General features: G+C 45.6%; 29 non-coding genes and 41 pseudogenes across 29 annotated transcripts; all 70 read left to right on the top strand.

The window, feature by feature from the left end:
* The first annotated feature begins 100 nt into the window (after window positions 1-100).
* LOC142112084 (5S ribosomal RNA) lies at window positions 101-219 on the top strand. Its single transcript, XR_012681153.1, has one exon. It is a non-coding gene; the product is annotated as a 5S ribosomal RNA (ribosomal RNA).
* Window positions 220-302: 83 nt separating this feature from the next.
* LOC142137298 (5S ribosomal RNA) lies at window positions 303-421 on the top strand. Its single transcript, XR_012687939.1, has one exon. It is a non-coding gene; the product is annotated as a 5S ribosomal RNA (ribosomal RNA).
* Window positions 422-505: 84 nt separating this feature from the next.
* LOC142136658 (5S ribosomal RNA) lies at window positions 506-624 on the top strand (annotated as a pseudogene).
* Window positions 625-709: 85 nt separating this feature from the next.
* Window positions 710-828, top strand: LOC142111864 (5S ribosomal RNA). Its single transcript, XR_012681025.1, has one exon. It is a non-coding gene; the product is annotated as a 5S ribosomal RNA (ribosomal RNA).
* Window positions 829-912: 84 nt separating this feature from the next.
* LOC142114175 (5S ribosomal RNA) lies at window positions 913-1,031 on the top strand (annotated as a pseudogene).
* An 84-nt stretch (window positions 1,032-1,115) lies between these two features.
* LOC142119872 (5S ribosomal RNA) lies at window positions 1,116-1,234 on the top strand (annotated as a pseudogene).
* Window positions 1,235-1,318: 84 nt separating this feature from the next.
* On the top strand, window positions 1,319-1,437 carry LOC142136256 (5S ribosomal RNA). Its single transcript, XR_012687473.1, has one exon. It is a non-coding gene; the product is annotated as a 5S ribosomal RNA (ribosomal RNA).
* An 82-nt stretch (window positions 1,438-1,519) lies between these two features.
* Window positions 1,520-1,638, top strand: LOC142126301 (5S ribosomal RNA; annotated as a pseudogene).
* Window positions 1,639-1,722: 84 nt separating this feature from the next.
* On the top strand, window positions 1,723-1,841 carry LOC142133984 (5S ribosomal RNA; annotated as a pseudogene).
* Window positions 1,842-1,925: 84 nt separating this feature from the next.
* LOC142127930 (5S ribosomal RNA) lies at window positions 1,926-2,044 on the top strand (annotated as a pseudogene).
* An 84-nt stretch (window positions 2,045-2,128) lies between these two features.
* On the top strand, window positions 2,129-2,247 carry LOC142137314 (5S ribosomal RNA). The gene has a single exon (XR_012687956.1). It is a non-coding gene; the product is annotated as a 5S ribosomal RNA (ribosomal RNA).
* An 83-nt stretch (window positions 2,248-2,330) lies between these two features.
* On the top strand, window positions 2,331-2,448 carry LOC142127997 (5S ribosomal RNA; annotated as a pseudogene).
* Window positions 2,449-2,531: 83 nt separating this feature from the next.
* LOC142135554 (5S ribosomal RNA) lies at window positions 2,532-2,650 on the top strand (annotated as a pseudogene).
* A 288-nt stretch (window positions 2,651-2,938) lies between these two features.
* On the top strand, window positions 2,939-3,057 carry LOC142129764 (5S ribosomal RNA). Its single transcript, XR_012686013.1, has one exon. It is a non-coding gene; the product is annotated as a 5S ribosomal RNA (ribosomal RNA).
* An 84-nt stretch (window positions 3,058-3,141) lies between these two features.
* LOC142121299 (5S ribosomal RNA) lies at window positions 3,142-3,260 on the top strand (annotated as a pseudogene).
* Window positions 3,261-3,344: 84 nt separating this feature from the next.
* On the top strand, window positions 3,345-3,463 carry LOC142130133 (5S ribosomal RNA). The gene has a single exon (XR_012686171.1). It is a non-coding gene; the product is annotated as a 5S ribosomal RNA (ribosomal RNA).
* Window positions 3,464-3,547: 84 nt separating this feature from the next.
* Window positions 3,548-3,666, top strand: LOC142136374 (5S ribosomal RNA). Its single transcript, XR_012687485.1, has one exon. It is a non-coding gene; the product is annotated as a 5S ribosomal RNA (ribosomal RNA).
* Window positions 3,667-3,748: 82 nt separating this feature from the next.
* LOC142128071 (5S ribosomal RNA) lies at window positions 3,749-3,867 on the top strand (annotated as a pseudogene).
* Window positions 3,868-3,951: 84 nt separating this feature from the next.
* On the top strand, window positions 3,952-4,070 carry LOC142124943 (5S ribosomal RNA; annotated as a pseudogene).
* Window positions 4,071-4,154: 84 nt separating this feature from the next.
* Window positions 4,155-4,273, top strand: LOC142114651 (5S ribosomal RNA; annotated as a pseudogene).
* Window positions 4,274-4,356: 83 nt separating this feature from the next.
* Window positions 4,357-4,474, top strand: LOC142128008 (5S ribosomal RNA; annotated as a pseudogene).
* An 83-nt stretch (window positions 4,475-4,557) lies between these two features.
* Window positions 4,558-4,676, top strand: LOC142135565 (5S ribosomal RNA; annotated as a pseudogene).
* A 288-nt stretch (window positions 4,677-4,964) lies between these two features.
* LOC142129890 (5S ribosomal RNA) lies at window positions 4,965-5,083 on the top strand. Its single transcript, XR_012686109.1, has one exon. It is a non-coding gene; the product is annotated as a 5S ribosomal RNA (ribosomal RNA).
* Window positions 5,084-5,167: 84 nt separating this feature from the next.
* LOC142122156 (5S ribosomal RNA) lies at window positions 5,168-5,286 on the top strand (annotated as a pseudogene).
* Window positions 5,287-5,370: 84 nt separating this feature from the next.
* LOC142114374 (5S ribosomal RNA) lies at window positions 5,371-5,489 on the top strand (annotated as a pseudogene).
* Window positions 5,490-5,573: 84 nt separating this feature from the next.
* On the top strand, window positions 5,574-5,692 carry LOC142136489 (5S ribosomal RNA). Its single transcript, XR_012687496.1, has one exon. It is a non-coding gene; the product is annotated as a 5S ribosomal RNA (ribosomal RNA).
* Window positions 5,693-5,774: 82 nt separating this feature from the next.
* LOC142113685 (5S ribosomal RNA) lies at window positions 5,775-5,893 on the top strand (annotated as a pseudogene).
* Window positions 5,894-5,976: 83 nt separating this feature from the next.
* On the top strand, window positions 5,977-6,095 carry LOC142112238 (5S ribosomal RNA). The gene has a single exon (XR_012681190.1). It is a non-coding gene; the product is annotated as a 5S ribosomal RNA (ribosomal RNA).
* Window positions 6,096-6,179: 84 nt separating this feature from the next.
* On the top strand, window positions 6,180-6,298 carry LOC142113244 (5S ribosomal RNA). Its single transcript, XR_012681369.1, has one exon. It is a non-coding gene; the product is annotated as a 5S ribosomal RNA (ribosomal RNA).
* An 84-nt stretch (window positions 6,299-6,382) lies between these two features.
* Window positions 6,383-6,501, top strand: LOC142126875 (5S ribosomal RNA). The gene has a single exon (XR_012685271.1). It is a non-coding gene; the product is annotated as a 5S ribosomal RNA (ribosomal RNA).
* Window positions 6,502-6,584: 83 nt separating this feature from the next.
* LOC142122728 (5S ribosomal RNA) lies at window positions 6,585-6,703 on the top strand. Its single transcript, XR_012684282.1, has one exon. It is a non-coding gene; the product is annotated as a 5S ribosomal RNA (ribosomal RNA).
* A 287-nt stretch (window positions 6,704-6,990) lies between these two features.
* LOC142136436 (5S ribosomal RNA) lies at window positions 6,991-7,109 on the top strand (annotated as a pseudogene).
* Window positions 7,110-7,193: 84 nt separating this feature from the next.
* LOC142123423 (5S ribosomal RNA) lies at window positions 7,194-7,312 on the top strand (annotated as a pseudogene).
* An 84-nt stretch (window positions 7,313-7,396) lies between these two features.
* Window positions 7,397-7,516, top strand: LOC142118080 (5S ribosomal RNA; annotated as a pseudogene).
* Window positions 7,517-7,600: 84 nt separating this feature from the next.
* LOC142117781 (5S ribosomal RNA) lies at window positions 7,601-7,719 on the top strand (annotated as a pseudogene).
* A 288-nt stretch (window positions 7,720-8,007) lies between these two features.
* LOC142136885 (5S ribosomal RNA) lies at window positions 8,008-8,126 on the top strand. Its single transcript, XR_012687555.1, has one exon. It is a non-coding gene; the product is annotated as a 5S ribosomal RNA (ribosomal RNA).
* An 84-nt stretch (window positions 8,127-8,210) lies between these two features.
* LOC142118355 (5S ribosomal RNA) lies at window positions 8,211-8,329 on the top strand (annotated as a pseudogene).
* An 84-nt stretch (window positions 8,330-8,413) lies between these two features.
* LOC142127919 (5S ribosomal RNA) lies at window positions 8,414-8,537 on the top strand (annotated as a pseudogene).
* An 84-nt stretch (window positions 8,538-8,621) lies between these two features.
* On the top strand, window positions 8,622-8,740 carry LOC142119164 (5S ribosomal RNA; annotated as a pseudogene).
* Window positions 8,741-8,824: 84 nt separating this feature from the next.
* On the top strand, window positions 8,825-8,943 carry LOC142136104 (5S ribosomal RNA; annotated as a pseudogene).
* Window positions 8,944-9,028: 85 nt separating this feature from the next.
* LOC142118102 (5S ribosomal RNA) lies at window positions 9,029-9,147 on the top strand (annotated as a pseudogene).
* An 84-nt stretch (window positions 9,148-9,231) lies between these two features.
* Window positions 9,232-9,350, top strand: LOC142122189 (5S ribosomal RNA; annotated as a pseudogene).
* An 84-nt stretch (window positions 9,351-9,434) lies between these two features.
* On the top strand, window positions 9,435-9,553 carry LOC142136576 (5S ribosomal RNA). The gene has a single exon (XR_012687504.1). It is a non-coding gene; the product is annotated as a 5S ribosomal RNA (ribosomal RNA).
* An 84-nt stretch (window positions 9,554-9,637) lies between these two features.
* LOC142120957 (5S ribosomal RNA) lies at window positions 9,638-9,756 on the top strand (annotated as a pseudogene).
* An 82-nt stretch (window positions 9,757-9,838) lies between these two features.
* Window positions 9,839-9,957, top strand: LOC142113696 (5S ribosomal RNA; annotated as a pseudogene).
* An 83-nt stretch (window positions 9,958-10,040) lies between these two features.
* Window positions 10,041-10,159, top strand: LOC142133962 (5S ribosomal RNA; annotated as a pseudogene).
* An 84-nt stretch (window positions 10,160-10,243) lies between these two features.
* LOC142116781 (5S ribosomal RNA) lies at window positions 10,244-10,362 on the top strand (annotated as a pseudogene).
* Window positions 10,363-10,446: 84 nt separating this feature from the next.
* LOC142114529 (5S ribosomal RNA) lies at window positions 10,447-10,565 on the top strand (annotated as a pseudogene).
* An 84-nt stretch (window positions 10,566-10,649) lies between these two features.
* LOC142137294 (5S ribosomal RNA) lies at window positions 10,650-10,768 on the top strand. The gene has a single exon (XR_012687935.1). It is a non-coding gene; the product is annotated as a 5S ribosomal RNA (ribosomal RNA).
* Window positions 10,769-10,853: 85 nt separating this feature from the next.
* On the top strand, window positions 10,854-10,972 carry LOC142137349 (5S ribosomal RNA). Its single transcript, XR_012687990.1, has one exon. It is a non-coding gene; the product is annotated as a 5S ribosomal RNA (ribosomal RNA).
* Window positions 10,973-11,055: 83 nt separating this feature from the next.
* On the top strand, window positions 11,056-11,174 carry LOC142112090 (5S ribosomal RNA). Its single transcript, XR_012681154.1, has one exon. It is a non-coding gene; the product is annotated as a 5S ribosomal RNA (ribosomal RNA).
* An 83-nt stretch (window positions 11,175-11,257) lies between these two features.
* LOC142136120 (5S ribosomal RNA) lies at window positions 11,258-11,376 on the top strand (annotated as a pseudogene).
* Window positions 11,377-11,461: 85 nt separating this feature from the next.
* Window positions 11,462-11,580, top strand: LOC142111626 (5S ribosomal RNA). The gene has a single exon (XR_012680980.1). It is a non-coding gene; the product is annotated as a 5S ribosomal RNA (ribosomal RNA).
* Window positions 11,581-11,663: 83 nt separating this feature from the next.
* On the top strand, window positions 11,664-11,782 carry LOC142116241 (5S ribosomal RNA; annotated as a pseudogene).
* An 83-nt stretch (window positions 11,783-11,865) lies between these two features.
* Window positions 11,866-11,984, top strand: LOC142118495 (5S ribosomal RNA; annotated as a pseudogene).
* Window positions 11,985-12,068: 84 nt separating this feature from the next.
* On the top strand, window positions 12,069-12,187 carry LOC142134422 (5S ribosomal RNA). The gene has a single exon (XR_012687041.1). It is a non-coding gene; the product is annotated as a 5S ribosomal RNA (ribosomal RNA).
* A 288-nt stretch (window positions 12,188-12,475) lies between these two features.
* On the top strand, window positions 12,476-12,594 carry LOC142136886 (5S ribosomal RNA). Its single transcript, XR_012687556.1, has one exon. It is a non-coding gene; the product is annotated as a 5S ribosomal RNA (ribosomal RNA).
* An 84-nt stretch (window positions 12,595-12,678) lies between these two features.
* On the top strand, window positions 12,679-12,797 carry LOC142125501 (5S ribosomal RNA; annotated as a pseudogene).
* An 84-nt stretch (window positions 12,798-12,881) lies between these two features.
* Window positions 12,882-13,000, top strand: LOC142136105 (5S ribosomal RNA; annotated as a pseudogene).
* Window positions 13,001-13,085: 85 nt separating this feature from the next.
* On the top strand, window positions 13,086-13,204 carry LOC142127819 (5S ribosomal RNA). The gene has a single exon (XR_012685414.1). It is a non-coding gene; the product is annotated as a 5S ribosomal RNA (ribosomal RNA).
* Window positions 13,205-13,287: 83 nt separating this feature from the next.
* LOC142123820 (5S ribosomal RNA) lies at window positions 13,288-13,406 on the top strand (annotated as a pseudogene).
* An 82-nt stretch (window positions 13,407-13,488) lies between these two features.
* LOC142122849 (5S ribosomal RNA) lies at window positions 13,489-13,607 on the top strand. The gene has a single exon (XR_012684298.1). It is a non-coding gene; the product is annotated as a 5S ribosomal RNA (ribosomal RNA).
* An 84-nt stretch (window positions 13,608-13,691) lies between these two features.
* On the top strand, window positions 13,692-13,810 carry LOC142117110 (5S ribosomal RNA). Its single transcript, XR_012682706.1, has one exon. It is a non-coding gene; the product is annotated as a 5S ribosomal RNA (ribosomal RNA).
* An 84-nt stretch (window positions 13,811-13,894) lies between these two features.
* Window positions 13,895-14,013, top strand: LOC142136878 (5S ribosomal RNA). Its single transcript, XR_012687549.1, has one exon. It is a non-coding gene; the product is annotated as a 5S ribosomal RNA (ribosomal RNA).
* An 84-nt stretch (window positions 14,014-14,097) lies between these two features.
* LOC142113966 (5S ribosomal RNA) lies at window positions 14,098-14,216 on the top strand (annotated as a pseudogene).
* Window positions 14,217-14,301: 85 nt separating this feature from the next.
* On the top strand, window positions 14,302-14,420 carry LOC142136887 (5S ribosomal RNA). The gene has a single exon (XR_012687557.1). It is a non-coding gene; the product is annotated as a 5S ribosomal RNA (ribosomal RNA).
* Window positions 14,421-14,504: 84 nt separating this feature from the next.
* Window positions 14,505-14,623, top strand: LOC142114662 (5S ribosomal RNA; annotated as a pseudogene).
* Window positions 14,624-14,707: 84 nt separating this feature from the next.
* LOC142111997 (5S ribosomal RNA) lies at window positions 14,708-14,826 on the top strand. The gene has a single exon (XR_012681096.1). It is a non-coding gene; the product is annotated as a 5S ribosomal RNA (ribosomal RNA).
* An 84-nt stretch (window positions 14,827-14,910) lies between these two features.
* On the top strand, window positions 14,911-15,029 carry LOC142137300 (5S ribosomal RNA). Its single transcript, XR_012687941.1, has one exon. It is a non-coding gene; the product is annotated as a 5S ribosomal RNA (ribosomal RNA).
* Window positions 15,030-15,113: 84 nt separating this feature from the next.
* On the top strand, window positions 15,114-15,232 carry LOC142121675 (5S ribosomal RNA; annotated as a pseudogene).
* Window positions 15,233-15,236: the final 4 nt, after the last annotated feature.

Consider the following 15,236-nt stretch of genomic DNA (forward strand, 5'->3'; position numbering starts at 1 on the left):
TCCAGGTGCTGTAGGCCTTATTTTTTTATTTTCTCTTGTTCCGGCTTCCTTCGAAGCTGGATTTGAGATGTATAAGAGATGTAGGTCTTTAGGAAACCAATGCTATAGCCACACCCCCCTGAACAAGCCCAATCTCATCTGATCTTGGAAGCTAAGCAGGGCCGGGCCTGGTTAGTACTCGGATGGGAGACCACCTGGGAATACCAGGTGCTGTAGGCCTTTTTTTTTATTTTCTCTTGTTCCGGCTTCCTACAATGCTGGTTTTAAGATGTATAAGAGATGTAGGTCAGTAAGAAACCAATACCTACAGCCACACCACCCTGAAAAAGCCCAATATCGTCTGATCTTGGAAGCTAAGCAGGGCTGGGCCTGGTTAGTACTTGGATGGGAGACCACCTGGGAATACCAGGTGCTGTAGGCAATTTTTTTTTATTTTCTCTTGTTCCGACTTCCTTCAATGCTGGTTTTGAGATGTATAAGAGATGTAGGTCATTAGGAAATCAATATCTACAGCCACACCACCCTGAACAAGCCCAATCTCGTCTGATCTTCAAAGCTAAGCAGGGCCAGGCCTGGTTAGTAGTTGGATGGGAGACCACCTGGGAATACCAGGTGCTTTAAGCAATTTTTTTTTTATTTTCTCCTGTTCCGGCTTCCTTCGAAGCTGGTTTTGAGATGTATAAGAGATGTAGGTCTTTAGGAAACCAATACCTACAGCCACACCACCCTGAACAAGCCCAATCTCATCTGATCTTGGAACATAAGAAGGGCCGGGCCTGGTTAGTACTTGGATGGGAGACCACCTGGGAATACCAGGTGCTGTAGGCAATTTTTTTTTATTTTCTCTTGTTCCGACTTCCTTCAATGCTGGTTTTGAGATGTATAAGAGATGTAGGTCATTAGGAAACCAATACCTACAGCCACACCACCCTGAACAAGCCCAATCTCGTCTGATCTTGGAAGCTAAGCAGGGCCCGGCCTGGTTAGTACTTGGATGGGAGACCACCTGGGAATACCAGGTGCTGTAGGCAGTTTTTTTTTATTTTCTCTTGTTCCGGCTTCCTTCGAAGCTGGTTTTGAGATGTATAAGACATGTAGGTCTTTAGAAAACCAATACCTACAGCCACACCATAATGAACAAGCCCAATCTCATTTGATCTTGAAAGCTAAGCAGGACCGGGCCTGGTTAGTACTTGGATGGGAGACCACCTGGGAATACCAGGTGCTGTAGGCCATTTTTTTTTATTTTCTCTTGTTCCGGCTTCCTTCAATGCTGGTTTTGAGATGTATAAGAGATGTAGGTCATTAGGAAACCAATACCTACAGCCACACCACCCTGAACAAGCCCAATCTCATCTGATCTTGGAAGCTAAGCAGGGCCGGGCCTGGTTAGTACTTGGATGGGAGACCACCTGGGAATACCAGGTGCTGTAGGCCTTTTATTTTATTTTTTCTTGTTCCGTCTTCCTTCAATGCTGGTTTTCAGATGTATAAGAGATGTAGGTCAGTAGGAAACCATACCTACAGCCACAACACCCTGAACAAGCCCAATCTCATCTGATCTTGGAAGCTAACAAGGGCTGGGCCTGGTTAATACTTGGATGGGAGACCACCTGGGAATACCAGGTGCTGTAGGCCTTTTTTTTTTTATTTTCTCTTGTTCCGGCTTCCTTCGAAGCTGGATTTGAGATGTATAAGAGATGTAGGTCATTAGGAAACCATACCTACAGCCACACCACCCTGAACAAGCCTAATCTCGTCTGATCTTGGAAGCTAAGCAGGGCCCAGCCTGGTTAGTACTTGGATGGGAGACCACCTGGGAATACCGGGTGATGTAGGCAGTTTTTTTTTATTTTCTCTTGTTCCGGCTTCCTTCGAAGCTGGTTTTCAGATGTATAAGACATGTAGGTCTTTAGAAAACCAAAACCTACAGCCGCACCACCCCGAACAAGCTCAATCTCATTTGATCTTGGAAGCTAAGCAGGACCGGGCCTGGTTAGTACGTGGATGGGAGACCACCTGGGAATACCAGGTGCTGTAGGCCATTTTTTTTTATTTTCTCTTGTTCCGGCTTCCTTCAATGCTGGTTTTGAGATGTATAAGAGATGTAGGTCATTAGGAAACCAATACATACAGCCACACCACCCTGAGCAAGCCCAATCTCGTCTGATCTTGGAAGCTAAGCAGGGCCGGGCCTGGTTAGTACTTGGATGGGAGACCACCTGGGAATACCAGGTGCTGTAGGCCTTATTTTTTTATTTTCTCTTGTTCCGGCTTCCTTCGAAGCTGGATTTGAGATGTATAAGAGATGTAGGTCTTTAAGAAACCAATGCTATAGCCACACCCCCTGAACAAGCCCAATCTCATCTGATCTTGGAAGCTAAGCAGGGCCAGGCCTGGTTAGTACTCGGATGGGAGACCACCTGGGAATACCAGGTGCTGTAGGCCTTTTTTTTTATTTTCTCGTGTTCCGGCTTCCTACAATGCTGGTTTTAAGATGTATAAGAGATGTAGGTCAGTAAGAAACCAATACCTACAGCCACACCACCCTGAACAAGCCCAATCTCATCTGATCTTGGAAGCTAAGAAGGGCTGGGCCTGGTTAGTACTTTGATGGGAGAAAACCTGGGAATACCAGATGCTGTAGGCAATTTTTTTTTATTTTCTCTTGTTCCGACTTCCTTCAATGCTGGTTTTGAGATGTATAAGAGATGTAGGTCATTAGGAAATCAATATCTACAGCCACACCACCCTGAACAAGCCCAATCTCGTCTCATCTTCAAAGCTAAGCAGGGCCAGGCCTGGTTAGTAGTTGGATGGGAGACCACCTGGGAATACCAGGTGCTTTAGGCAATTTTTTTTTTATTTTCTCTTGTTCCGGCTCCCTTCGAAGCTGGTTTTGAGATGTATAAGAGATGTAGGTCTTTAGGAAACCAATACCTACAGCCACACCACCCTGAACAAGCCCAATCTCATCTGATCTTGGAAGCTAAGAAGGGCTGGGCCTGGTTAGTACTTGGATGGGAGACCACCTGGGAATACCAGGTGCTGTAGGCAATTTTTTTTTATTTTCTCTTGTTCCGACTTCCTTCAATGCTGGTTTTGAGATGTATAAGAGATGTAGGTCATTTGGAAACCAATACCTACAGCCACACCACCCTGAACAAGCACAATCTCGTCTGATCTTGGAAGCTAAGCAGGGCCCGGCCTGGTTAGTACTTGGATGGGAGACCACCTGGGAATACCAGGTGCTGTAGGCAGTTTTTTTTTATTTTCTCTTGTTCCGGCTTCCTTCGAAGCTGGTTTTGAGATGTATAAGACATGTAGGTCTTTAGAAAACCAATACCTACAGCCACACCATCCTGAACAAGCCCAATCTCATTTGATCTTGAAAGCTAAGCAGGACCGGGCCTGGTTAGTACTTGGATGGGAGACCACCTGGGAATACCAGGTGCTGTAGGCCATTTTTTTTTATTTTCTCTTGTTCCGGCTTCCTTCAATGCTGGTTTTGAGATATATAAGAGATGTAGGTCATTAGGAAACCAATACCTACAGCCACACCACCCTGAACAAGCCCAATCTCATCTGATCTTGGAAGCTAAGCAGGGCCGGGCCTGGTTAGTACTTGGATGGGAGACCACCTGGGAATACCAGGTGCTGTAGGCCTTTTATTTTATTTTTTCTTGTTCCGTCTTCCTTCAATGCTGGTTTTCAGATGTATAAGAGATGTAGGTCAGTAGGAAACCATACCTACAGCCACACCACCCTGAACAAGCCCAATCTCATCTGATCTTGGAAGCTAACAAGGGCTGGGCCTGGTTAATACTTGGATGGGAGACCACCTGGGAATACCGGGTGATGTAGGCAGTTTTTTTTTATTTTCTCTTGTTCCGGCTTCCTTCGAAGCTGGTTTTCAGATGTATAAGACATGTAGGTCTTTAGAAAACCGAAACCTACAGCCACACCACCCCGAACAAGCTCAATCTCATTTGATCTTGGAAGCTAAGCAGGACCGGGCCTGGTTAGTACTTGGATGGGAAACTACCTGGGAATACCAGGTGCTGTAGGCCATTTTTTTTTATTTTCTCTTGTTCCGGCTTCCTTCAATGCTGGTTTTGAGATGTATAAGAGATGTAGGTCATGAGGAAACCAATACATACAGCAACACCACCCTGAGCAAGCCCAATCTCGTCTGATCTTGGAAGCTAAGCAGGGCCGGGCCTGGTTAGTACTTGGATGGGAGACCACCTGGGAATACCAGGTGCTGTAGGCCTTATTTTTTTATTTTCTCTTGTTCCGGCTTCCTTCGAAGCTGGATTTGAGATGTATAAGAGATGTAGGTCTTTAGGAAACCAATGCTATAGCCACACCCCCTGAACAAGCCCAATCTCATCTGATCTTGGAAGCTAAGCAGGGCCAGGCCTGGTTAGTACTCGGATGGGAGACCACCTGGGAATACCAGGTGCTGTAGGCCTTTTTTTTTATTTTCTCGTGTTCCAGCTTCCTACAATGCTGGTTTTAAGATGTATAAGAGATGTAGGTCAGTAAGAAACCAATACCTACAGCCACACCACCCTGAACAAGCCCAATCTCATCTGATCTTGGAAGCTAAGAAGGGCTGGGCCTGGTTAGTACTTTGATGGGAGAAAACCTGGGAATACCAGATGCTGTAGGCAATTTTTTTTTATTTTCTCTTGTTCCGACTTCCTTCAATGCTGGTTTTGAGATGTATAAGAGATGTAGGTCATTAGGAAATCAATATCTACAATCACACCACCCTGAACAAGCCCAATCTCGTCTCATCTTCAAAGCTAAGCACGGCCAGGCCTGGTTAGTAGTTGGATGGGAGACCACCTGGGAATACCAGGTGCTTTAGGCAATTTTTTTTTTATTTTCTCTTGTTCCGGCTCCCTTCGAAGCTGGTTTTGAGATGTATAAGAGATGTAGGTCTTTAGGAAACCAATACCTACAGCCACACCACCCTGAACAAGCCCAATCTCATCTGATCTTGGAAGCTAAGAAGGGCTGGGCCTGGTTAGTACTTGGATGGGAGACCACCTGGGAATACCAGGTGCTGTAGGCAATTTTTTTTTATTTTCTCTTGTTCCGACTTCCTTCAATGCTGGTTTTGAGATGTATAAGAGATGTAGGTCATTAGGAAACCAATACCTACAGCCACACCAGCCTGAACAAGCCCAATCTCGTCTGATCTTGGAAGCTAAGCAGGGCCCGGCCTGGTTAGTACTTGGATGGGAGACCACCTGGGAATACCAGGTGCTGTAGGCAGTTTTTTTTTATTTTCTCTTGTTCCGGCTTCCTTCGAAGCTGGTTTTGAGATGTATAAGACATGTAGGTCTTTAGAAAACCAATACCTACAGCCACACCACCCTGAACAAGCCCAATCTCATTTGATCTTGGAAGCTAAGCAGGACCGGGCCTGGTTAGTACTTGGATGGCAGACCACCTGGGAATACCAGGTGCTGTAGGCCATTTTTTTTTATTTTCTCTTGTTCCGGCTTCTTTCAATGCTGGTTTTGAGATGTATAAGAGATGTAGGTCATTAGGAAACCAATACCTACAGCCACACCACCCTGAACAAGCCCAATCTCATCTGATCTTGGAAGCTAAGCAGGGCCGGGCCTGGTTAGTACTTGGATGGGAGACCACCTGGGAATACCAGGTGCTGTAGGCCTTTTATTTTATTTTTTCTTGTTCTGGCTTCCTTCAATGCTGGTTTTCAGATGTATAAGAGATGTAGGTCAGTAGGAAACCATACCTACAGCCACACCACCCTGAACAAGCCCAATCTCATCTGATCTTGGAAGCTAAGAAGGGCTGGGCCTGGTTAATACTTGGATGGGAGACCACCTGGGAATACCAGGTGCTGTAGGCAGTTCTTTTTATTTTCTCTTGTTCCGGCTTCCTTCGAAGCTGGTTTTGAGATGTATAAGACATGTAGGTCATTAGAAAACCAATACCTACAGCCACACCACCCTGAACAATCCCAATCTCATCTGATCTTGGAAGCTAAGCAGGGCCCGGCCTGGTTAGTACTTGGATGGGAGACCACCTGGGAATACCAGGTGCTGTAGGCAGTTTTTTTTTATTTTCTCTTGTTCCGGCTTCCTTCGAAGCTGGTTTTGAGATGTATAAGACATGTAGGTCTTTAGAAAACCAATACCTACAGCCACACCACCCTGAACAAGCCCAATCTCATTTGATCTTGGAAGCTAAGCAGGACCGGGTCTGGTTAGTACTTGGATGGGAGACCACCTGGGAATACCAGGTGCTGTAGGCCATTTTTTTTTATTTTCTCTTGTTCCGGCTTCCTTCAATGCTGGTTTTGAGATGTATAAGAGATGTAGGTCATGAGGAAACCAACACCTACAGCCACACCACCCTGAACAAGCCCAATCTCATCTGATCTTGGAAGCTAAGCAGGGCCGGGCCTGGTTAGTACTTGGATGGTAGACCACCTGGGAATACCAGGTGCTGTAGGCAGTTTTTTTTATTTTCTCTTGTTCCGGCTTCCTTCGAAGCTGGTTTTAAGATGTATAAGACATGTAGGTCATTAGAAAACCCATACCTACAGCCACACCACCCTGAACAAGCCCAATCTCATCTGATCTTGGAAGCTAAGCAGGACCGGGCCTGGTTAGTACTTGGATGGGAGACCACCTGGGAATACCAGGTGCTGTAGGCCATTTTTTTTTTATTTTCTCTTGTTCCGTCTTCCTTCAATGCTGGTTTTGAGATGTATAAGAGATGTAGGTCATTAGGAAGCCAATACCTACAGACACACCACCCTGAATAAATCTAATCTCATCTGATCTTGAAAGCTAAGCAGGGCCGGGCCTGGTTAGAACTTGGATAGGAGACCAACTGGGAATACCAGATGCTGTATGATTGTTTTTTTTATTTTCTCTTGTTCCGGCTTCCTGCAAAGCTGGTTTTGAGATGTATAAGAGATGTAGGTCATTATGAAACCAATACTATAACCACACCACCCTGAACAAGCAAAATCTCATCTGATCTTGGATGCTAAGTAGGGTCGGGCCTGGTTAGTACTTGGATGGGAGACCACCTATGAATACCAGGTGCTGTAGGCCTTTTTTTTTTATTTTCTCTTGTTCCGGCTTCCTACAATGCTGGTTTTGAGATGTATAAGAGATGTAGGTCATTAGGAAAACAATACATACAGCCACACCACCCTGAACAAGCCCAATCTCGTCTGATCTCGGAAGCTAAGCAGGGCTAGACCTGGTTAGTACTTGGATGGGAGACCATCTGGGAATACCAGGTGCTGTAGGCCTTTTTTTTTTATTTTCCCTTGTTCCGGCTTCCTTCGAAGCTGGATTTGAGATGTATAAGAGATGTAGGTCATTAGAAAACCAATACCTACATCCACACCACCCTGAACAAGCCCAATCTCGTCTGATCTTGGAAGCTAAGCAGGGCCTGGGCCTGGTTAGTACTTGGATGGGAGACCACCTGGGAATACCAGGTGCTGTAGGCCATTTTTTTTTATTTTCTCTTGTTCCGGCTTCCTTCAATGCTGGTTTTGAGATGTATAAGAGATGTAGGTCATTAGGAAACCAATACATACAGCCACACCACCCTGAACAAGCCCAATCTCGTCTGATCTTGGAAGCTAAGCAGGGCTGGGACTGGTTAGTACTTGGATGGGAGACCACCTGGGAATACCAGGTGCTGTAGGCAATTTTTTTTTATTTTCTCTTGTTCCGACTTCCTTCAATGCTGGTTTTGAGATGTATAAGAGATGTAGGTCATGAAGAAACCAACACCTACAGCCACACCACCCTGAACAAGCCCAATCTCGTCTGATCTTCAAAGCTATGCAGGCCCAGGCCTGGTTAGTAGTTGGATGGGAGACCACCTGGGAATACCAGGTGCTTTAGGCAATTTTTTTTTTATTTTCTCTTGTTCCGGCTTCCTTCGAAGCTGGTTTTGAGATGTATAAGAGATGTAGGTCTTTAGGAAACCAATACCTACAGCCACACCACCCTGAACAAGCCCAATCTCATCTGATCTTGGAAGCTAAGAAGGGCCGGGCCTGGTTAGTACTTGGATGGGAGACCACCTGGGAATACCAGGTGCTGTAGGCAATTTTTTTTTATTTTCTCTTGTTCCGACTTCCTTCAATGCTGGTTTTGAGATGTATAAGAGATGTAGGTCATTATGAAACCAATACCTACAGCCACACCACCCTGAACAAGCCCAATCTCGTCTGATCTTGGAAGCTAAGCAGGGCTAGGCCTTGTTAGTACTTGGATGGGAGACCATCTGGGAATACCAGGTGCTGTAGGCCTTTTTTTTTTATTTTCTCTTGTACCGGCTTCCTTCGAAGCTGGTTTTGAGATGTATAAGACATGTAGGTCTTTAGAAAACAAATACCTACAGCCACACCACCCTGAACAAGCCCAATCTCATTTGATCTTGGAAGCTAAGCAGGACCGGGCCTGGTTAGTACTTGGCTTGGATGGGAGACCACCTGGGAATACCAGGTGCTGTAGGCCATTTTTTTTTATTTTCTCTTGTTCCGGCTTCCTTCAATGCTGGTTTTGAGATGTATAAGAGATGTAGGTCATTAGGAAACCAACACCTACTGCCACACCACCCTGAACAAGCCCAATCTCGTCTGATCTTGGAAGCTAAGCAGGGCCCGGCCTGGTTAGTACTTGGATGGGAGACCACCTGGGAATACCAGGTGCTGTAGGCAGTTTTTTTTTATTTTCTCTTGTTCCGGCTTCCTTCGAAGCTGGTTTTGAGATGTATAAGACATGTAGGTCTTTACAAAACCAATACCTACAGCCACACCACCCTGAACAAGCCCAATCTCATTTGATCTTCAAAGCTAAGCAGGGCCAGGCCTGGTTAGTAGTTGGATGGGAGACCACCTGGGAATACCAGGTGCTTTAGGCAATTTTTTTTTTATTTTCTCTTGTTCCGGCTTCCTTCGAAGCTGGTTTTGAGATGTATAAGAGATGTAGGTCTTTAGAAAACCAATACCTACAGCCACACCACCCTGAACAAGCCCAATCTCATCTGATCTTGGAAGCTAAGAAGGGCCGGGCCTTGTTAGTACTTGGATGGGAGACCACCTGGGAATACCAGGTGCTGTAGGCATTTTTTTTTTATTTTCTCTTGTTCCGACTTCCTTCAATGCTGGTTTTGAGATGTATAAGAGATGTAGGTCATTAGGAAACCAATACCTACAGCCACACCACCCTGAACAAGCCCAATCTCGTCTGATCTTGGAAGCTAAGCAGGGCCCAGCCTGGTTAGTACTTGGATGGGAGACCACCTGGGAATACCAGGTGCTGTAGGCAGTTTTTTTTTATTTTCTCTTGTTCCGGCTTTCTTCGAAGCTGGTTTTGAGATGTATAAGACATGTAGGTCTTTAGAACACCAATACCTACAGCCACACCACCCTGAACAAGCCCAATCTCATTTGATCTTGGAAGCTAAGCAGGACCGGGCCTGGTTAGTACTTGGATGGGAGACCACCTGGGAATACCAGGTGCTGTAGGCCATTTTTTTTTATTTTCTCTTGTTCCGGCTTCCTTCAATGCTGGTTTTGAGATGTATAAGAGATGTAGGTCATTAGGAAGCCAATACCTACAGCCACACCACCCTGAACAAGCCCAATCTCATCTGATCTTGGAAGCTAAGCAGGCCCAGGCCTGGTTAGTACTTGGATGGGAGACCACCTGGAAATACCAGGTGCTGTAGGCCTTTTATTTTATTTTTTCTTGTTCCGGCCTCCTTCAATGCTGGTTTTCAGATGTATAAGAGATGTAGGTCAGTAGGAAACCATACCTACAGCCACACCACCCTGAACAAGCCCAATCTCATCTGATCTTGGAAGCTAAGAAGGGCTGGGCCTGGTTAATACTTGGATGGGAGACCACCTGGGAATACCAGGTGCTGTAGGCAATTCTTTTTTATTTTCTCTTGTTCTGACTTCCTTCAATGCTGGTTTTGAGATGTATAAGAGATGTAGGTCATTAGGAAACCAATACTATAACCACACCACCCTGAACAAGCCCAATCTCATCTGATCTTGGATGCTAAGTAGGGTTGGGCATGGTTAGTACTTGGATGGGAGACCACCTATGAATACCAGGTGCTGTAGGCCTTTTTTTTTTATTTTCTCTTGTTCCGGCTTCCTTCAATGCTGGTTTTGAGATGTATAAGAGATGTAGGTCATTAGGAAAACAATACATACAGCCACACCACCCTGAACAAGCCCAATCTCGTCTGATCTTGGAAGCTAAGCAGGGCCAGGCCTGGTTAGTACTTGGATGGGAGACCATCTGGGAATACCAGGTGCTGTAGGCCTTTTTTTTTTATTTTCTCTTGTTCCGGCTTCCTTCGAAGCTGGATTTGAGATGTATAAGAGATGTAGGTCATTAGGAAACCAATACCTACAGCCACACCACCCTGAACAAGCCTAATCTCGTCTGATCTTGGAAGCTAAGCAGGGCCCGGCCTGGTTAGTACTTGGATGGGAGACCACCTGGGAATACCAGGTGCTGTAGGTAGTTTTTTTTTATTTTCTCTTGTTCCGGCTTCCTTCGAAGCTGGTTTTGAGATGTATAAGACATGTAGGTCTTTAGAAAACCAATACCTACAGCCACACCACCCTGAACAAGCCCAATCTCATTTGATCTTGGAAGCTAAGCAGGACCGGGCCTGGTTAGTACTTGGATGGGAGACCACCTGGGAGTACCAGGTGCTGTAGGCCATTTTTTTTTTATTTTCTCTTGTTCCGGCTTCCTTCAATGCTGGTTTTGAGAAGTATAAGAGATGTAGGTCATTAAGAAACCAATACATACAGCCACACCACCCTGAACAAGCCCAATCTCGTCTGATCTTGGAAGCTAAGCAGGGCCGGGCCTGGTTTGTACTTGGATGGGAGACCACCTGGGAATACCAGGTGCTGTAGGCCTTATTTTTTTATTTTCTCTTGTTCCGGCTTCCTTCGAAGCTGGATTTGAGATGTATAAGAGATGTAGGTCTTTAGGAAACCAATGCTATAGCCACACCCCCCTGAACAAGCCCAATCTCATCTGATCTTGGAAGCTAAGCAGGGCCGGGCCTGGTTAGTACTCGGATGGGAGACCACCTGGGAATACCAGGTGCTGTAGGCCTTTTTTTTTATTTTCTCTTGTTCCGGCTTCCTACAATGCTGGTTTTAAGATGTATAAGAGATGTAGGTCAGTAAGAAACCAATACCTACAGCCACACCACCCTGAACAAGCCCAATCTCGTCTGATCTTCAAAGCTAAGCAGGGCCAGGCCTGGTTAGTAGTTGGATGGGAGACCACCTGGGAATACCAGGTGCTTTAGGCAATTTTTTTTTTATTTTCTCTTGTTCCGGCTTCCTTCGAAGCTGGTTTTGAGATGTATAAGAGATGTAGGTCTTTAGGCAACCAATACCTACAGCCACACCACCCTGAACAAGCCCAATCTCATTTGATCTTGGAAGCTAAGCAGGACCGGGCTTGGTTAGTACTTGGATGGGAGACCACCTGGGAATACCAGGTGCTGTAGGCCATTTTTTTTTATTTTCTCTTGTTCCGGCTTCCTTCAATGCTGGTTTTGAGATGTATAAGAGATGTAGGTCATTAGGAAACCAATGCTATAGCCACACCCCCCTGAACAAGCCCAATCTCATCTGATCTTGGAAGCTAAGCAGGGCCGGACCTGGTTAGTACTCGGATGGGAGACCACCTGGGAATACCAGGTGCTGTAGGCCTTTTTTTTTATTTTCTCTTGTTCCGGCTTCCTACAATGCTGGTTTTAAGATGTATAAGAGATGTAGGTCAGTAAGAAACCAATACCTACAGCCACACCACCCTAAGCAAGCCCAATCTCATCTGATCTTGGAAGCTAAGAAGGGCTGGGCCTGGTTAGTACTTTGATGGGAGACCACCTGGGAATACCAGATGCTGTAGGCCTTTCTTTTTTATTTTCTCTTGTTCCGACTTCCTTCAATGCTGGTTTTGAGATGTATAAGAGATGTAGGTCATTAGAAAAACAATACCTACAGCCACACCACCCTGAAAAAGCCCAATCTCATCTGATCTTGGAAGCTAAGCAGGGCTGGGCCTGGTTAGTACTTGGATGGGAGAACACCTGGGAATACCAGGTGCTGTAGGCAATTTTTTTTTATTTTCTCTTGTTCCGACTTCCTTCAATGCTGGTTTTGAGATGTATAAGAGATGTAGGTCATTAGGAAATCAATATCTACAGCCACACCACCCTGAACAAGCCCAATTTTGTCTGATCTTCAAAGCTAAGCAGGGCCAGGCCTGGTTAGTAGTTGGATGGGAGACCACCTGGGAATACCAGGTGCTTTAGGCAATTTTTTTTTTATTTTCTCTTGTTCCGGCTTCCTTCGAAGCTGGTTTTGAGATGTATAAGAGATGTAGGTCTTTAGGAAACTAATACCTACAGCCACACCACCCTGAACAAGCCCAATCTCATCTGATCTTGGAAGCTAAGAAGGGCCGGGCCTGGTTAGTACTTGGATGGGAGACCACCTGGGAATACCAGGTGCTGTAGGCAATTTTTTTTTATTTTCTTTTGTTCCGGCTTCCTTCAATGCTGGTTTTGAGATGTATAAGAGATGTAGGTCATTAGGAAACCACTACCTACTGCCACACCACCCTGAACAAGCCCAATCTCGTCTGATCTTGGAAGCTAAGCAGGGCCCGGCCTGGTTAATACTTGGATGGGAGACCACCTGGGAATACCAGGTGCTGTAGGCAGTTTTTTTTTATTTTCTCTTGTTCCGGCTTCCTTCGAAGCTGGTTTTGAGATGTATAAGACATGTAGGTCTTTAGAAAACCAATACCTACAGCCACACCACCCTGAACAAGCCCAATCTCATTTGATCTTCAAAGCTAAGCAGGGCCAGGCCTGGTTAGTAGTTGGATGGGAGACCACCTGGGAATACCAGGTGCTTTAGGCAATTTTTTTTCTATTTTCTCTTGTTCCGGCTTCCTTCGAAGCTGGTTTTGAGATGTATAAGAGATGTAGGTCTTTAGGAAACCAATACCTACAGCCACACCACCCTGAACAAGCCCAATCTCATCTGATCTTGGAAGCTAAGAAGGGCCGGGCCTGGTTAGTACTTGGATGGGAGACCACCTGGGAATACCAGGTGCTGTAGGCCATTTTTTTTATTTTCTCTTGTTCCGGCTTCCTTCAATGCTGGTTTTGAGATGTATAAGAGATGTAGGTCATTAGGAAGCCAATACCTACAGCCACACCACCCTGAACAAGCCCAATCTCATCTGATCTTGGAAGCTAAGCAGGCCCCGGCCTGGTTAGTACTTGGATGGGAGACCACCTGGAAATACCAGGTGCTGTAGGCCTTTTATTTTATTTTTTCTTGTTCCGGCTTCCTTCAATGCTGGTTTTCAGATGTATAAGAGATGTAGGTCAGTAGGAAACCATACCTACAGCCACACCACCCTGAACAAGCCCAATCTCATCTGATCTTGGAAGCTAAGCAGGACCGGGCCTGGTTAGTACTTGGATGGGAGACCACCTGGGAATACCAGGTGCTGTAGGCCATTTTTTTTTATTTTCTCTTGTTCCGGCTTCCTTCAATGCTGGTTTTGAGATGTATAAGAGATGTAGGTCTTTAGGAAACCAATACCTACAGCCACACCACCCTGAACAAGCCCAATCTCATCTGATCTTGGAAGCTAAGAAGGGCCGGGCCTGGTTAGTACTTGGATGGGAGACCACCTGGGAATACCAGGTGCTGTAGGTAATTTTTTTTTATTTTCTCTTGTTCCGACTTCCTTCATTGCTGGTTTTGAGATGTATAAGAGATGTAGGTCATTAGGAAACCAATATCTACAGCCACACCACCCTGAACAAGCCCAATCTCATCTGATCTTGGAAGCTAAGCAGGACCGGGCCTGGTTAGTACTTGGATGGGAGACCACCTGGGAATACCAGGTGCTGTAGGCCATTTTTTTTTATTTTCTCTTGTTCCGGCTTCCTTCGAAGCTGGTTTTGAGATGTATAAGAGATGTAGGTCTTTAGGAAACCAATACCTACAGCCACACCACCCTGAACAAGCCCAATCTCATCTGATCTTGGAAGCTAAGAAGGGCCGGGCCTGGTTAGTACTTGGATGGGAGACCACCTGGGAATACCAGGTGCTTTAGGTAATTTTTTTTTTATTTTCTCTTGTTCCGGCTTCCTTCGAAGCTGGTTTTGAGATGTATAAGAGATGTAGGTCTTTAGGAAACCAATACCTACAGCCACACCACCCTGAACAAGCCCAATCTCATCTGATCTTGGAAGCTAAGAAGGGCCGGGCCTGGTTAGTACTTGGATGGGAGACCACCTGGGAATACCAGGTGCTGTAGGCAATTTTTTTTTATTTTCTCTTGTTCCGACTTCCTTCATTGCTGGTTTTGAGATGTATAAGAGATGTAGGTCATTAGGAAACCAATATCTACAGCCACACCACCCTGAACAAGCCCAATCTCATCTGATCTTGGAAGCTAAGCAGGGCCCGGCCTGGTTAGTACTTGGATGGGAGACCACCTGGGAATACCAGGTGCTGTAGGCAGTTTTTTTTTATTTTCTCTTGTTCCGGCTTCCTTCGAAGCTGGTTTTGAGATGTATAAGACATGTAGGTCTTTTGAAAACCAATACCTACAGCCACACCACCCTGAACAAGCCCAATCTCATCTGATCTTGGAAGCTAAGCAGGGCCCGGCCTGGTTAGTACTTGGATGGGAGACCACCTGGGAATACCAGGTGCTGTAGGCAGTTTTTTTTTATTTTCTCTTGTTCCGGCTTCCTTCGAAGCTGGTTTTGAGATGTATAAGACATGTAGGTCTTTAGAAAACCAATACCTACAGCCACACCACCCTGAACAAGCCCAATCTCATTTGATCTTGGAAGCTAAACAGGACCGGGCCTGGTTAGTACTTGGATGGGAGACCACCTGGGAATACCAGGTGCTGTAGGCCATTTTTTTTTATTTTCTCTTGTTCCGGCTTCCTTCAATGCTGGTTTTGAGATGTATAAGAGATGTAGGTCATTAGGAAACCAATACCTACAGCCACACCACCTTGAACAAGCCCAATCTCATCTGATCTTGGAAGCTAAGAAGGCCTGGGCCTGGTTAATACTTGGATGGGAGACCACCTGGGAATACCAGGTGCTGTAGGCCTTTT

The sequence above is a fragment of the Mixophyes fleayi genome, chromosome 1 (assembly GCF_038048845.1).
Source record: "Mixophyes fleayi isolate aMixFle1 chromosome 1, aMixFle1.hap1, whole genome shotgun sequence".
Classification (NCBI taxonomy): Eukaryota; Metazoa; Chordata; class Amphibia; order Anura; family Limnodynastidae; genus Mixophyes; species Mixophyes fleayi.